This window comes from Astatotilapia calliptera, chromosome 2 (assembly GCF_964374335.1).
Source record: "Astatotilapia calliptera chromosome 2, fAstCal68.1, whole genome shotgun sequence".
NCBI classification, from domain to species: Eukaryota; Metazoa; Chordata; class Actinopteri; order Cichliformes; family Cichlidae; genus Astatotilapia; species Astatotilapia calliptera.
This window is the reverse complement of record NC_137423.1, coordinates 6315174-6330773: the sequence shown is the minus strand read 5'-3', so window position 1 is coordinate 6330773 and position 15600 is coordinate 6315174. Positions and strand designations below refer to the sequence as shown.

Sequence of the window (15600 nt, the reverse complement as noted above, 5' to 3'; positions counted from 1 at the left end):
TGTTAATGATAAACTACAAATTTACCCTAGATTACTAAAATATTGATATTTTAATGTGAGAATCGATTCTAGAACATAAATGATTGGTATCGGAGGAATCGATATTTCAGGATCGAACCGCACATCACTAAAAACAAAACGTTTAGTTGTTTTCAAAGATTTTAGTTGGGACTGGTCTTTAAATTTAATCTTGCATTATATCGCTCAAAGTTTACAAACTGCTAAAAAACTGTTGACTTCTACAGAATCTTCAGTCAGGCTGACAGTGTTTGGTAATTCAGTGCAATGTGTTCACAGTAGTTAACACACCTGAAAGCACAACTGAAAAGCTGATGCTTTCTACTGTTTTCTCTTTCTTTTGTTTAGACTATGAAATAGAGTAAGAAGCAAACCTGCCAAGGGAGTATTTTTCTGCATTCCTCCAACAAAGCTCGAGTATTACCCTTTATCCAGAAAAACAAACAAACGGGGTGAAAACATCCAAGCTGTAGCCACAGGGAGCTGTCATCTGGTCAGACTGAGGTAAATGCAAAGAAAACACTTAATAAGAACTAATGGCTTCTTTTACACACTCTCCCTTTTTGTGTAATTTACCTCCCTCATAATGGTCACAGCTGACAGCAGCAGTAAAGATTAGATATGCTTTCCCCTCACATGCCCGCACACATACACAATGGCAGAGAGTGGTGTGTGTTTGTATTGTATTTTGTACATTTTTAGGCTCAGTAGTGTCAGAGTTGTGCTGGAAAGGCACCAAATTGTTTTTAGGATTGCACGTCTTTCCAAGGGTGGTGACAGGGTTACATGCTGGCTTCTACATTCTACTGTGTAAAACCACATTTACCCACCCTGCTGGTCCAATTGAATTTTTTGGAAAATGGAAAGACATTACGCTTTACAGATGGTGGTTGTCATATGTGGAAGTAAAAAGTGCAATGTGCCATTCACAAGTCAAGAAATAGTTACATAGACTGTAGAGATGTGATGTGTACTGTCTGTAGCCTGAGCCTTCTGTTTTTTCTCATGCCAATCTTCCATTCATTGGTTAGCCAGAAATATGAATGTGAATGCTAGTTATGCACTGTGAGGGATGTGTAAACAGGTAAGTGTTTGCTGATATGTCAGCAATGATAATTCAAGTAAATAAATAAATCAGCCTCATATTGTGGCTGCATTTTCTCTATGTTGTGGAGGAGCGCATCTGTCTCCAGGTAGAGAGGTAATCAATTTATGCAGGCTGTTGAGTTTTCAAGTTTATATCAGACATTTAAATTCAGAAATGTCCTCTATAGATTTGATGATTAAAAATCCATATAACCCTGCGTTATATTAAAAACAACACTTTAGGAAACCAGGCCAAGTGGCTTACCAACACCAACATCAGACTGATTCAAGTCCCACTTTTTATTTGTGACTTTGTAGCTGTTTTTACCACATATAGTGATGTTTTAAATTAAACAAGCTTTAGCAGCCATTTGAATAAGTGCATGCTACATTTGTTTGAAATGGGTTTAAATTACCTGAAACCAACATTTTCCCCCACATAGACATTACCAGGGCAGGTCACTGAGGTATATTGATGGATCTACATACAGAGTATGACACCACTCGCAATTGACTTTCAAATTAATTCGTAGTTATTTATACACCATGAAATCACAGCATTTGCCTCAAGGTTCTCTATATGATAAAAAGATTGTACAGTATTACACCAGATCATCCACTGTGAGCTGGCACTAGGCAGTGTTGGGAAAGAAAAACTCCCTTTCAACAGTAAGAAACCGCCAGCAAAACCAGGCAGGAGTTCCATTACTCACTCATTTCTAGTGGACAACTGCCTTGCTCTCACTTTGAAAGCTTAGTTGCTGCTAATCCGCTAGGTTAGGCCCTTCCTGTATCAAGTTCATCAACCATCCTCAGAATAATTCAGCTGCATCCCCAAACACGGCCTCGTCACACAGTCTGACACCAACTCCACTATATTAGACTACAGTTGGCAGCAGCAGTCCTCCTTCTGCTCTAGGAAACCTTTACCAGCTAGAAATCAGACCTGTTATCAGTGACTTCAGCTGGAGTGCATCTGGCTCAATAGGGATGGGTACCGGTATCTGACATAAACGGTAGTAACCAGACCGAAAAGCAGCACACATTACGGTGCTTCATTTCGGTGCTTTTTTTTTTCTGAGATATCATACACTTTGGATTCCAGCCAATCATTTTACCTTTGCAAGCGTAGTAGGTGGGCCCAGGTACGTACGTTCTTTTAGAGCAGAGCTACAGATTAAAAATGCCCAAGGCGAAGTGGTCAAAGTCTGGCTGTACTTCACAGCAAAAGATGCAAACTCAGCAGCCTGCAACAAGTGCTTTAAGGTGATACTGTGCAAAGGAGGTAACACCTCGAATCTGAAACACCTGGTGACGCATAGCGTTTTTTTAAAAGCCAAGAAATGCACTGATAGCTTGCTGCGAGACATCACACTAAGCACATCTACTGCTGGTGTGGTGCCTGTTATTGACCCGGAGATAGCAACATGAACCCGAAGAGGAGCGTCCTGGCCCCTAGCCCTGCCAGTGTAGCAGAAATGATGACGGATGATGATACAGCAGCAGCCGTTCTTCTCTGCGTGAGTAGCTTAATGTTGTTCGTGTGTAATTTACGTTGAATAGGCTAACCACGTTATTACATTAATGCATGTAAGGTGAACTAGCAAACACCGCCGTAGTTACATTTTTTTATTTTTTATTTATTTCACACTTGGTACAACAATTCAAACAAACCAACCACACTTTCTATCAAAAAGCACTACAACCATGTGTGAAAAGGAGCAGGAAGAAGAAAATATTCTTATTAAACCCTGCCCCCTATTTACAATCCAACTTATATTGCAAGTGGGCACCAAAAATCAGGGAACAAACTAACATTAACATTTATCTCCGGTCCTAACCCAAACCAAACAACACATTTACAATCAGAATATACCACTCCACATAGTAACAAGGAGAAGAATCAAATTAAAATAAATAAAACAAAAAATTATAATGGATCCTTTTTCAATGAACTCGAATTTTAATTCACATTCTTCATATTGAGTTATCATTTTAAGCATGTAACACTTTTTAAAACAATGTAAATTTATACAATTCTTTAAATTATAATGAAGAGAGTTCCACAGTCGTATACCCCTAACCGTTGGACTCATCAATCTTTGTGTAGTCCTAGCTAGCTGATGCTTAAAATAAAATTTCTTCTGCTGTCTCCTCCCCCTGAGCACAATAAAAATACTCTTTGTAACTTAAAGGGCAAAATATTATTTTTAGCCTTAAACATAATTAATAGTGTCCGTAGTTTCACTAAATCTCCTAATTTTAATAATTTCGATTTTTTAAATAATTTATTTGTATGTTCTCTATATTTAATGTTATGAATCATTCGTATCACTTTCTTCTGTAATAAGTTTAGAGGTTTTATAGTATTCTCATATGTAGTCCCCCAAACTTCGACACAGTAACTAAAGTATGAGAAAAACAATGAAAAATATAAAATGCGCATTATTTTATAGTCTAATAAATCTCTTACATTTCCCAAAATATAAATGTTTTTAACCATCTTCTTTCTAATATACTCAATATGTGATTTCCTCGTCAAATTTTCATCTACTATTACACCCAAAAAACGAAATTCAACAACTCTATCAATCAATTCTCCATCATGCGGCTGTCTTCTTGTTTGATGGCAGATGCTCCCTTCACCCTGGCCAATAAGGCTAAAATGACCAAAGAAACAGTGGAAAACAGCTAAACATGAGAGGTTTTTGGACAACGTTGGTGTGTTTTTTCCATTGTTTAAGCACTGCTTCCAACCAAGAGTGATACCATATATGCCCTATAGCTGCAGAAAAGGCTAACATTGTTAGCTTTTTACAAAAAAACAGCTGAATATGAGAGGTTTTTGGACAAAGTTTGTGTTCTCCATTCTTTAAGCACCGGTTCAAGCACTGTTTAAGCTCCTGCACCGTTTCAAAAGTACCGGTTTGGTACTGGTATCGGATAAAACCTAAACGATACCCATCCCTATTGCCCAGTCACCAGAACCTTAAATGTTTACCCAGGAGCAACGGTTGTTGTTTTTTCCATGGTTAAACTGAACCAAACAGAAAGTGAAGGACTTCACTTTCTGTGCGTCACTTCAATCCCATGGGTCACACCAAGTCACTTCTATTCATGCATAACATTTAAAAGTGTTTTCCAAGCAGAATAACCTTAGTTGAAAAATAAATCATCATCATTCACATTTGTTAATTTCTTTTCAAATTAAGGAATACCTTTTCTCTGCTACTAGTGCCAGCTTTTCATCAACACTAATGGTAACAAAGCTGAGGCCTAAAAGTGGTAAAAAGACCTTGAATTCATAAAGCAAATTTTAATATTGAGAAGTTATAATAACTGAAACCCTAATTGCACCATTAATTCTTTTCATTGGTGTAAAACTGGTCCTTTTAACTCTTCAAACACTGTTCTACGTCATCTGAAAGTGCCAAGTGAATGGAGCTGCTATTCAGGTAAATATTCATTTGATTATTTGTGACACTTTGGAGCTGTTTTACTATGGCCTGAGACTAATGGCATCGAGGCTGCAGATGGCAATACGGGTAATTTGGACTCTTATTAGTTACAGATAAAACCCTCATGCGGAGCAATTAAACTGAATATAAAGACAGAGTCAAGGGTTTAAGCTTTATCAGAAGTTTAGTTCATACAATGACCTTCAGTTGCAAAAACCCAGAAATGCCAAATGTTATTTAATTAGAAATTGTAAAGTTAAATAATAAAACAGTTTTGAATTGAGCTATCATCTTATTGAAACTGCACCCTGCACTTTATCATGTTCACAGCAGAGCTTTTTTTCTTTTTCTTTTACAGACTGGAGCAAAAATGATTATCCTTACTTCACTAAATGATTTTCCAGCACACAGGATTTATATATGCTCCATTACTGCCATCGACGCATTGCTTGTTTGTTTGGCTTTTTTAATCCATTTCATTTTTTTGTTAAAGTATTTGAGCCACATCACTTCTGTCAAAACAGCTGAATTGAGTAGCTGCATCCTTTGACAGTTAATGAGTTAAGCTGGAAGGAAAAGCATGCTCCCAGCCTCAATAGATTTATTGATGCAATAAAGAGGCATACGAGATCATTTTAAGGTGAGTTATCATTTGCTTTTCTTTCAGCTGTTTATGCAGTAAATACTTGATGTCTCTACCAATATAACTGAACAGGCTGTTTGGGCTGTTAAAAGGGTTACATCTCACGCTGGGTGATAAAAGAATAAAGATAATTATCGTGAAATAACTTTTCCTCAATAGAAATATGAGACACGGTCAACATAAAGCCAACCGGAGTCATACATCCTTGTTTTGACAGACAACACAAAAGGCCAATGACAACAGGAATAATGCCATGCCAAACCAATCTTGCTTGGAATAGACTTAGAGCTACATCAGGTCACATACACAGTGTATGAGGAGCACTGGGCAGCAACACAAATGCTAATACTGGGCTACTGCAGTCATAAAAACCAGTGCATTGGGAATGTGAGTGAGATAACAGACAAAATGATCTTCATACCTGACAAAAATAGAGATTCGATTTATAATGTGATATATATCTATACTGACTGACATTAAAAATTCCATATCGCCCAGCATCCTCACATCCTCAAAATGTCAGGTTTGTAATTAGCCGGGCCTTTTTAGTGTATTTAAAGTGGCTTCAAGATTCAAAAGTACACCTGGAGCTTTAATTTTCTTAAACCCATTCATCCTATTCTTTATTAGAAGATGAAACTCTAAACAAGACTTGAACAAGGATTTTATCTGGCAACAACCTTCAGTTCTACTTATGAGCTCTTCAATATCAGGCTACAGGATCAAAAAACAAGAACAAAATTCAATGCAAATCCTCTGTTCTAAAATAGATAAAGTTTTCTTGACATTCTATATATATAAACTTATTGGTGTTTTTCCCCGTGTTCTTTTCATGTCTCCGTGTTATTTTTTTATATTGATTATTTCTTCTTTATTTTTCAGTCTTCCTTCGTGTCCTTTGTTTGGATGCTTTCGACACCTTATGAAAGCCTGATGTGAAATTGCTTACAGAAAATAAATAAATGTCATCACAGGATTATATGTGGACCTGTGAAAAACTAAGCCTTACATCTTTCATAGAAATTAAGAGGTAAAGTAACAGCCAGATGCTGATAATCAAATGCACCTGATTAACTGATCATTGACAAGTTTGAACAGTCTGCTCATCCACAGCATCCAGAACGACACAATCTTCAAAGGAGTGGACGCTCCAGCAAATTCAGGTCAGGCTGTGCAAAGCTCAGAGAAACTACAAAAAACCCAAGAGCTCCTTCTCAGACTCTACAGGCCTCAGTTAGCATTTTAAATATTAAAGTTCATGACAGTTCGATTAGAAAAATACTGAGCAAGTGTGGCTTACTGGGAATAGTTGCCAGCAGTAAGGTTCTGCTAAAAAGAACATGGCTGCACAGCTTAGGTTTGCAGTGTAAATTATCTTGATTTAAAACTCCAAACACACAATATACTGAGGGCATAACACATTTTTTTCCCTCTGTGACTAGAAAAAAATGCCTAACAATCATTTGTTAATGTTATTACCTGACACTATCATTAGAAATGTTTCTATCCTAATGCATGGTATTGGTCTACAGCTTAGCTGGATGTCTTCTCAGAAAAAAAAAAAACAAACAGCAATAGCGTAATTAAACATCTGCATAATTATTCGTTTGTGCAATATCAAATTATTCTCTGCTATTTGTGCAATTACTGGTTGTGTTGTGTTATTAATATGAAATGTTAGACTGAAAAACACTGCAGCTCCATAAGCAGTTTCAGCTATGTTTAATACTGTTTTCCTCATTATGCTCAAAGCTGCAGGGTGTTGTCTGCTGCAATAGCTAATATAATGCCATCTTGACTTCTTAATGTTTTTTCTTTTTTTCTAACTTTGAAAGTGCTCAGTTGGAGGATTGCAGAAAGAGAAAGTGGAGTTTCACCTATTATCACTTACGACCGCTGCAACATTGTGGGGTGCTCCAAAGTTTGTATTGTTGACTGCGAATGAGCTCAAAAAGGAATAACAACCTGCCTCTTCACAGTGGAAAAGATAAAAAAATAAATGAAAATATGAGAAAATATGAGAGACATACACAGAACCTGGTTCAGTGATATTTGTCTTTGCTGTAACTGAACATTCAGGATCTTTAAGGTGGTTTCAGCAGGGTCGAAAAGACAAAGTCATCTACACATGCTGATTAATTTCACAGATTTGACTCTCAGCTCAAGAAAAATGATTTTGTTCAGATCCATTTGTCAGACTCCACAGGCCTGTCTACTATTCTGATACAGAGATAAATGAGAAGTGCAGTTATGTATATACTGCACTTATTTAATTCTTGCTTGGAGGCATACAGTGTACACACACATTTTTCATTTTCTCTTCCTTTTCCTCTTTCTGTCTTTAAATTTGAACTAATGATGTTGAATTTACACCTATGATTTTAAAGGCTGAGTTAGACTTTGGAAATTTTGAAAATGAAAAACAAAAACAAAAAGCAGACCTAACTAATTCCACTGATAATGCTTTGAATGTAATATTTCCTGAATTTGGCTTAATGTCGTGTGAAAGCGGCAGCCTTGATGCTAATGGCTCAAGATAACTCAAGTGGACACCATTTAAATGCACATGTCGACTCAGATATTTGGTGGGCAGCTGGTGAAAATAACACAAGGCAGGATACAGGAATACTAATATCAGGAACCTGATTAGCTGTTCTCCAAAGACAGCAAGGAGGAAATGGCCCAGTGGGTCTTACTGTGGATCCTTACCAGCCTTCCACTCCCCCCTGCTGTAAGAGAGGTCATATGGCATTGATGCATGCCAACCTCTCCAACTGCTATAAATTATAGCCAATTAATCATATTTTATTTTCTATTGCTATGTTGTCTTTCAAGAGAACTAAAATGAACAAAATAAGACTGGCACTAAATTGCATTTTGCAATGATGCTCCTGCTTTGTTTTGTTTTATAAATCAATGCACTTTCATGCCATCCTAAAAGCCCAAACCCACTTCCTGCTAGGATATTATTGATTGAATTCGGAGGATGACAATTCAGGTCACATTTATTTAACATAGCACCAAATCAAAGCAAGAGTTACCTCAAGGCACTTTATACTATAAAGACCCGACAGTATTAAAGAGAAAACTCAAGCAATCAAACAACCACCTATGAACAAAACACTTTGTGACTGTAGGAATGAAAAACTTCCTTTTAACAAAAGAAATCTCCAGCAGCACCAAGGTTCATGGACGAGCAGCCATTTGCCATGTCACCCCAACTGTCACCCCAACTGGTTCGGGGTGATATGGGAGTGAGAAGAAGAAGTGCTTAATGTGATACACTGTAATGCACAAAGTCCTGTAGCAGTTTGAGCCAATAGAAGCGTAACTATGGAGCCATTCAGGGTCACCTGACTAAATCTTTTATCAAAGGGGAAAGTGTTAAGTCTGATCTTCAAAGCATTGAGGGTCTCCATCTCCCACATCCAAACTGTGAGTTGGTTCCATAGAAGAGGGGTCTGATAGCTGAAAGCTCTGTCTCACATTCTATTTTGAAAACCTAAGTAGCTCTGCAGTCTGAGAGCAAAGTGCTCTATTATGGCACTATGAGGTATCCAAGATGGGATGTGACCTGGGCCCTATTTCAGGAAGCCGGTTTAGTGCAAAGTCTGACTAAGTATACCCTGAGTTAACGAAAACTCTGGTTGTTCGGTTTCACAAAGCGAGTTCAGCTGAAGCCTGAGTGAGTCACTATGACGACACACTCCGTGAAGCTAACCTGCCCCCTAGCAGGTTTACTACAACTAACCCTGACTGTCCCCGCCTCTTTGTCGGAAACCTGACAGTAGGAAGTGTCGGACATGGCGTGTCCCTTCCTTGAAGAGCCAGTAGATCTTGAAGCCCAAATACTCCGCAGAGCTCTCCGCCGGGAGAGAGTGATCAGAGCGCGTATGGACATTTTATCATTACCTGATGATTTCCTGTGCGAACGTTACCGTTTCTCAGCACAATCAATAAGTTATTTGGATAACATCCTCAGGCCATATATTGCGTATGTGACACATCGCGGACATGCGCTCAGTCCATTACATATTCTTTGTACCGCACTCTGTTTCTTTGCAAACGGGAGCTTTCTGTACAATATTGGTGACGCTGAGCACGTTTCCAAGGCTACCGTCTGTCGGGCAGTCAGGAATGTTACAGTAACACTGAAACGTCTCCTGCACTCGTTTGTGGTGTTCCCCGGTCACAGACCCACAAGATTCATCAAAGAGGGATTCCACAAAATTGCAGGTATCAGGATGAACAAAACTCAATGCATGATGTGGTGATACGTGAACTACCACTCAAATGGTACATAAATTTCCAGGGTTCCCAGGTGTGATTGGCTGTATAGATGGCACCCACATTCCAATCATTGCACCCTCAGCAAATGGTGCAATGTCCTTCCACAGCATCAATGTACAGGTACATAATTCCCTGTAGCATTTCACACCAACAAGTGATGGCATCATGGTAATGGATGCCAATATGTGTTCTCTGCACTGTGTAGATCATATGTGATGCTGCCAACATCATCACAAATGTGGACGCCAAGTGGCCAGGCTCTGTACATGACTCACGAATCTTCCGGGAATGTACACTGAGCACCAAATTTGGACATGGTGGGTCGAAGTAACTGTGAAATATACAGAGACCAATTGCCACAGGGACGTTTGCACTGACATGTATTCTTCTGTCCTAGGAGAGTTCACTGGCCACCTGCTTGGTGATAGGGGGTACCCATGTCTACCCTATTTGCTCACCCCTTACCCTGCCCCTGAACCGGGCCCACAGCAGCGTTATAATCTGGCCCATTGCAGGACACGGGCCAGAGTTGAAATGACCATCGGAATGCTCAAGGCCCGGTTCCAGTGCCTTCGTAGACTCACTGTGGTAAGGTTTGTTGTAGGAGTGGCTGTACCCTCTTCCTCTTCATTTCCAGCATCACTCTACCAGGCACATAGTAAGTCCATGGTGTCATCATAGTACCACATTGTCGTCAGTTGTTATATTTTCCACTGTACACTGTATACCTCATAGTGTTGCTCTGTTGCGCCCTCCTCTGTAGCAGCTGTCACTGTTTCGTCATCATATGCCTGTGGTGGAGACATTTAACAACATTGCTGTTCTACTGTTGACACATGTAGTCTGTGGAGTATTACGAGTACTCACGACTGCATGTCGGTCTGGCTCAACAGGGGGCTGCACCAGATGCAGTACACCATCACCATCAACTGGAAGTATATGGGGTTCATACAGGTCACTCATGACTTATGTGGGCGCAAATGGCAATTACCAGACATACCAATCACCATACACCTCATTGTCAGTATGCTCTCAGAGACAACCGACACTGAGGGAAGGCAAAATCAGTAGGTGTCAGGGTGGAAACGCTTTTATGAGCTTTATGTTGCATTAAGGTATATGTTCATATGTTACTCTTATTGGGAAAAGTACGAAATGTACTACTCGCTCCGTCTCTGGGAACAGGGAGCTCACCCTGTGAGAGGTTAACACACACACACACACACACGTATGCAAAATTAAAGGACACTGCTATGCTCTTCATAAAGACGTACCACTGCAGCTCGGTGTGTGTGAGTCTCTCCCTGGGCCCTCACCCGTGCAGCACGTTAACAGTTTCCAAGTGTCTCAGTGTTGTTTATTCACCTGACTGTTTGATAACTGTCATTCTCTGACAGTAGGACAATAACTTCACTACGACATAGTTCATTTTGGTCAAGGTGACTGTGCAGAATGGATGTATGCACGCCATGTATTGTTTTGGATTTACCCCTTATGTAGGCACTTGTGTCTTGTGGGGTTATTGCCACAGAGGATGTCCCCGCAGAGATGCCTTCAGCCACAGGGCGCCCACTGTTTTGGCTGAGGGCCAACTGCTCAGCCTCTGTGAGTGGTGGTGGTGGAGGACCCCCACCTGTTTGTCGGGCCTCCGCTTTTTTTCTGTTGGCTGTGACGGCACACATTTGGGCATACAAAGTAGGCAAATGTGTACTTGTGATGTGCTCAGATAATTTCAATATGTGCTTACAGGAGGTATATTACTGTAGCCTCTAACTGCAATTGATTTACATAGGACACACAGACCAAGCACTATGGCTCATAATACAATTGCACCTTACCTGTTTGGACTATGTTTTTATACTTCATTTTTACTTGCTGCCAGGTACGTTTGGGGCCTGTTGGGTTGCACCTGCGCTCACATCACATCACAACATAAAATGTATGACATAGGCAATGAAACGACATATACTGAGATGACGTGTTAAATGGGTGGTGATCCCTAGATCAATGTTTAGATTTACACTCACGCATTGACTCTGTCGGTTATGTTTTGCCATGCATGCTCCCTTTCCTTTGCAGCTGCGGCTGTGTCACTTTTTTTCTGCATGATGTGCATGCTGTCGGCATATGCTGCCATCAGAATTTCCGCCTCAAGCGCTGTGAAATACGTCGACCGCGCCTTCTTTCCCTCCGTCTCCATGGTGACTCGCTTAATCTGTGCTCCACTAATCGGGACTTTATGTATCCTCGTGCGCGCGCTTGACTTGGGGTTGTAGCAACTCCGCGTTGATTGAACTAATTGTTATCAGCCTTTCTGAAACCGAATATTCCGAGTTGGACAGTTCGGGGTTACTCAACCGTGAGTATCGTTTTTCACTCGGGGTTTTCTAAACCGGCTTCCTGAAATAGGGCCCGGATTATTCAAAACTTTGTGAGTAAACAATTTCAAATTAAATTCTTGATTTAACAGGTAGCCAGTAAAAAAAGGGAAGTATAAGCTGTCTTTCTCATCCTCGTTAGCGCCCTCTCTGCAGCATTCTGGATTATCTGAAGGTTTTTCAGGGAACTTTTAGAATAACCTGGTAACGAATGACAACAGTCCAAACTAGAATGCAATGGAATCCAATGAATGCATGGATTATATTTTCAGCATCACTGTGAAACATGATGTTTCCAATTTTAGAGATACTGAGCATATGAAAGAAAACAGTCCTATGTAGCTGTTTAATTTGTGCACTGAAGAACATTTCCTGGTCAGAAATTACTCCAACATTTTTACAGTGTTGCTGGAGGAACAGGAAATGTAAAAAGTGCAGCCCCCAACACAGAGCCCAGTGACTAAGTTTCAAGTGTGTACAAGAAAAACAGAGTAGATGGGAAAAGAAGTATAATCAACTTGCAGGAGGATCTAAACATAGGATATATAAGTGACCGTCTTTACTAATATCAAAGATGTAGACATGATATGTCTATTATAAGTAAACTACTCTGAATAAACCTATGTATTTATTATAATTTATTATCATTCTGCCATCATAATATATCTAATATTATACTGCCAAAAACACAGACGCATTAAGATCTGAGAAACTGCTAAAGTGCATAGGTGTCCCTATGAGCAAACTCCCTTTTAACTGGAAAAAAACTCCGGCACTGCCAGGGATCCATAGCCTGATGACTCAGCCTGAGATGGAATGAGAATAGTGCAAATAAATGTTTTGAATAACAGATGCATTTCTTTACTTTTCATTTTGTCTATCTTCAGTTCAATTCTTGGTGTATCTATTAATTTTTTTTTTTTTCAGATTAGGAAAGCAAGGTGGTTTTCAATGCAGCACAATATACTTCTTTGCGACTAATTTCACACTAGCGACTGGTAGCAACCTCACCCCCAGGAATCACTTGTCAGCTAGTCACAGAATATGCGCTTTTCGCTAGCAACTGGTGTTGCTGACCAGTTGCAAGACCTGCATGCATGGGGCTTTGGAAAACAATTTCACAGCACATCCAGCAACTTCCAGGGAAGCAGTCAGTATATACACATATTTCTCTAGCAATTAGTGGTTATCAGAGGGTTGCCAACCGGTAGCCAACTCACATTTTATTTAGACCGGAAAATTGATTACACGCCAAAGAGTCTGTACCCTTCTACTCGGATCTCAAATAGATGTTTGTTCAAATGCCCAATAATAACAGGAATATGCATAGGCTTCTGTTAAATAAGGTAGCAAAGATACTTTGCCTTAATCTAGGGTGATAGTGGGTATGTGCCTGCCACAGCTCATTTTGAGACCAGAAAAAGTCATCTTATACAAAAGTAAAATACACTCAGAGTTGATCTTTGATCTTGACAATGGCAATAATACATTTTCCAGCCTACAGAGTCTAATATTATCTAAACACTAACTACAAGTAGGTACAGCTTAATAAAGCAAAAAAACAAAAGAAGTAGTTTCCTATATAAACCAAGAAGACCACTTGAGTTTTAAGTATATAATAGTTAAGATAAATAAAGATAATCACATACAGTGAATCGCATATCTACAGCTTGAATTGTATGTAACATAATGAACAAATGACCTTTAAAATGTGGTACAGTTTAATGTGGCAGCACTGAGAACGCAGCCGCTCTGTCTTTTAGATGTAATTATGATATGCTGAACAGTACAGCATTCTGTCAATGTCCTTTGAGCTATTTCTTTCCCTTTAATAGTATGCTAAATATAAACAGTGTGGTGAAAATATTAACATGGGTTCCTATGCTATGACTTGACAGATGGTATTTGGGGATTTTCAGGAAGGCATGAAAGTAATTATCTGAATTGCTGTATGCAGCCATTGTCATTCTAAAAGCCAACACAAATTCCAATAATAGCCCTTTACAAAAGACCTAATCTTGCAATGAAATCCAAGCCCCAAAACAATGGCAGTTGTCTACAGGAAATGTGCTAAGGCAGTTCTGTTGATAATATTTGACTAGTCATATTTCCACTATGTAAACAATCACAATGCATCTGCCAACCACTAACAAACAACAAGCGTTGCCACAACAAAATAGGCTCCTTCATAATTAATACCAGTGCAAACAAGCACAAATGGCAAAAGCAGCAGCATCCAAACAGAAATTAGGAGCTGACGGAAGACAAAAACAAAAGGTGACCCGAAAAGTAAAGAAACAGCCAGTCAGCTGTGTCAGCAGGAGATTAAACAGTGCACAAATAAACAAAACCAAGACAGGAAGCAACACAAATGAAGAAAAGTAGCTGGATTACTTACCTTGCTGAAAAGTGCAGCAGTCCCTGGTGTCTGAGGTGACAAAGTTTGGTCAAAAGGTGAGAACGGTAAGACCTCAGCTTTCAGGTTTCAGTGCACCTTTGAAGAGGAACTTCACAGCTGGACTGATAGCTCATGTGCAGTTAAACCTCTTGGTGTCTCTTTAAGATAACAGGTTTAGCAGTAACCAGTAACAGATAGTTAAGGTTCTTGTTTACACCACATGTTTGTTTGCTGGTTCTATGTTGAAGCCAGGGAAATAGCTCACAATCCTGACTGTAGCTGAACTTTGCTGAACTTTACTTTGCTTTTGAGGCCTAACATAAAACAGCCACTCTTGCTTCACACAGTGTTACTAAAGTCAGCATGGGGTGGAATCTGGTGGAGGTGCGTGGGTCAGGTGATGGGGAAACAGGTGCTCCTGATTTTTCATCAGGTGTGCAGTGAAGCAGGAGGCACGAGGTAACAACCAAAGTTACCTTTAGATTTTCCTTTTAAGTAAGGAACGTACTGAGCATGCTTCAAAGTTGTCGTAGTACACTGAAACTAAAGTAGAAAAATAAAATAAAGGTCAATAACAGAAAATGTCCCTCTCCAAAATTAACCCTTTAATGTATCAGATTTTATAAATAATTTTTTGAGACTTCTACATCATCAGTCTGAATCCCAGTACCAGATAAAAAATAAATTACAAAAAAGGCAAATGTAGCAAATATGATACAAATTAAAGCTAATATATGCAAAATTATGATTTTATTTAAGAGTTAAGTAAAATCTCTTTCCTCAGCCACCTCCTCCATTTTATCTGTCCAGCGTGTCCTGGGTCTACCCTGAGGCCTCCTCTCAGTAGGACATGCTTGGAACAGCTTATGCAGAAGGCGCCTAACAGCATCCTTGCTGATTCCCAAGCTACTACAGCTGGCTTCTTTCAACACCTCACCCCATGTCCAACAGATAGGAAACTTGTCCCTAATCATTAACCAGGTTAATGATTAGGGACAAATCAGGCAGGCCTTTCTTTACAGTCACAAGTCCTCTGATCTCAATGTCATTGTCCACATGAGAAATGAGGTCTCCCAGTGGACAATGGAGTCATGAGATGCAGCATCCAGCAGCACCCCACCCAGCTGAACAGAGTAGTTACTCTGAGCTGTCATTCAGCACATATGCTCAAATAAAAGTCAGGCCCCAGTCCTGTACCAGAAGGTGCAGGGAAACATCCCCTCTCATTCACTGGGATAAAAATGGATCTTTGCTACCAACAGAAATATGCACTGCACTCGACTCCTAGAGTGCCTCTTGGTGGTCCTACAGGACAATAAATATGTTTCT

At 39.6% G+C, this 15600-nt stretch overlaps 1 long non-coding RNA gene across 1 annotated transcript in view; it reads right to left on the bottom strand.

Annotated features, from left to right (window-relative positions):
• LOC145430180 (uncharacterized) overlaps positions 1-15200 on the bottom strand; it is a 34177-nt gene extending 18977 nt beyond the window's left edge. Inside the window, exon 1 of the long non-coding RNA XR_013910624.1 lies at positions 14272-15200. This is a non-coding gene — a long non-coding RNA (uncharacterized LOC145430180). The remainder of the gene's footprint in view (positions 1-14271) is intronic.
• Positions 15201-15600: the final 400 nt, after the last annotated feature.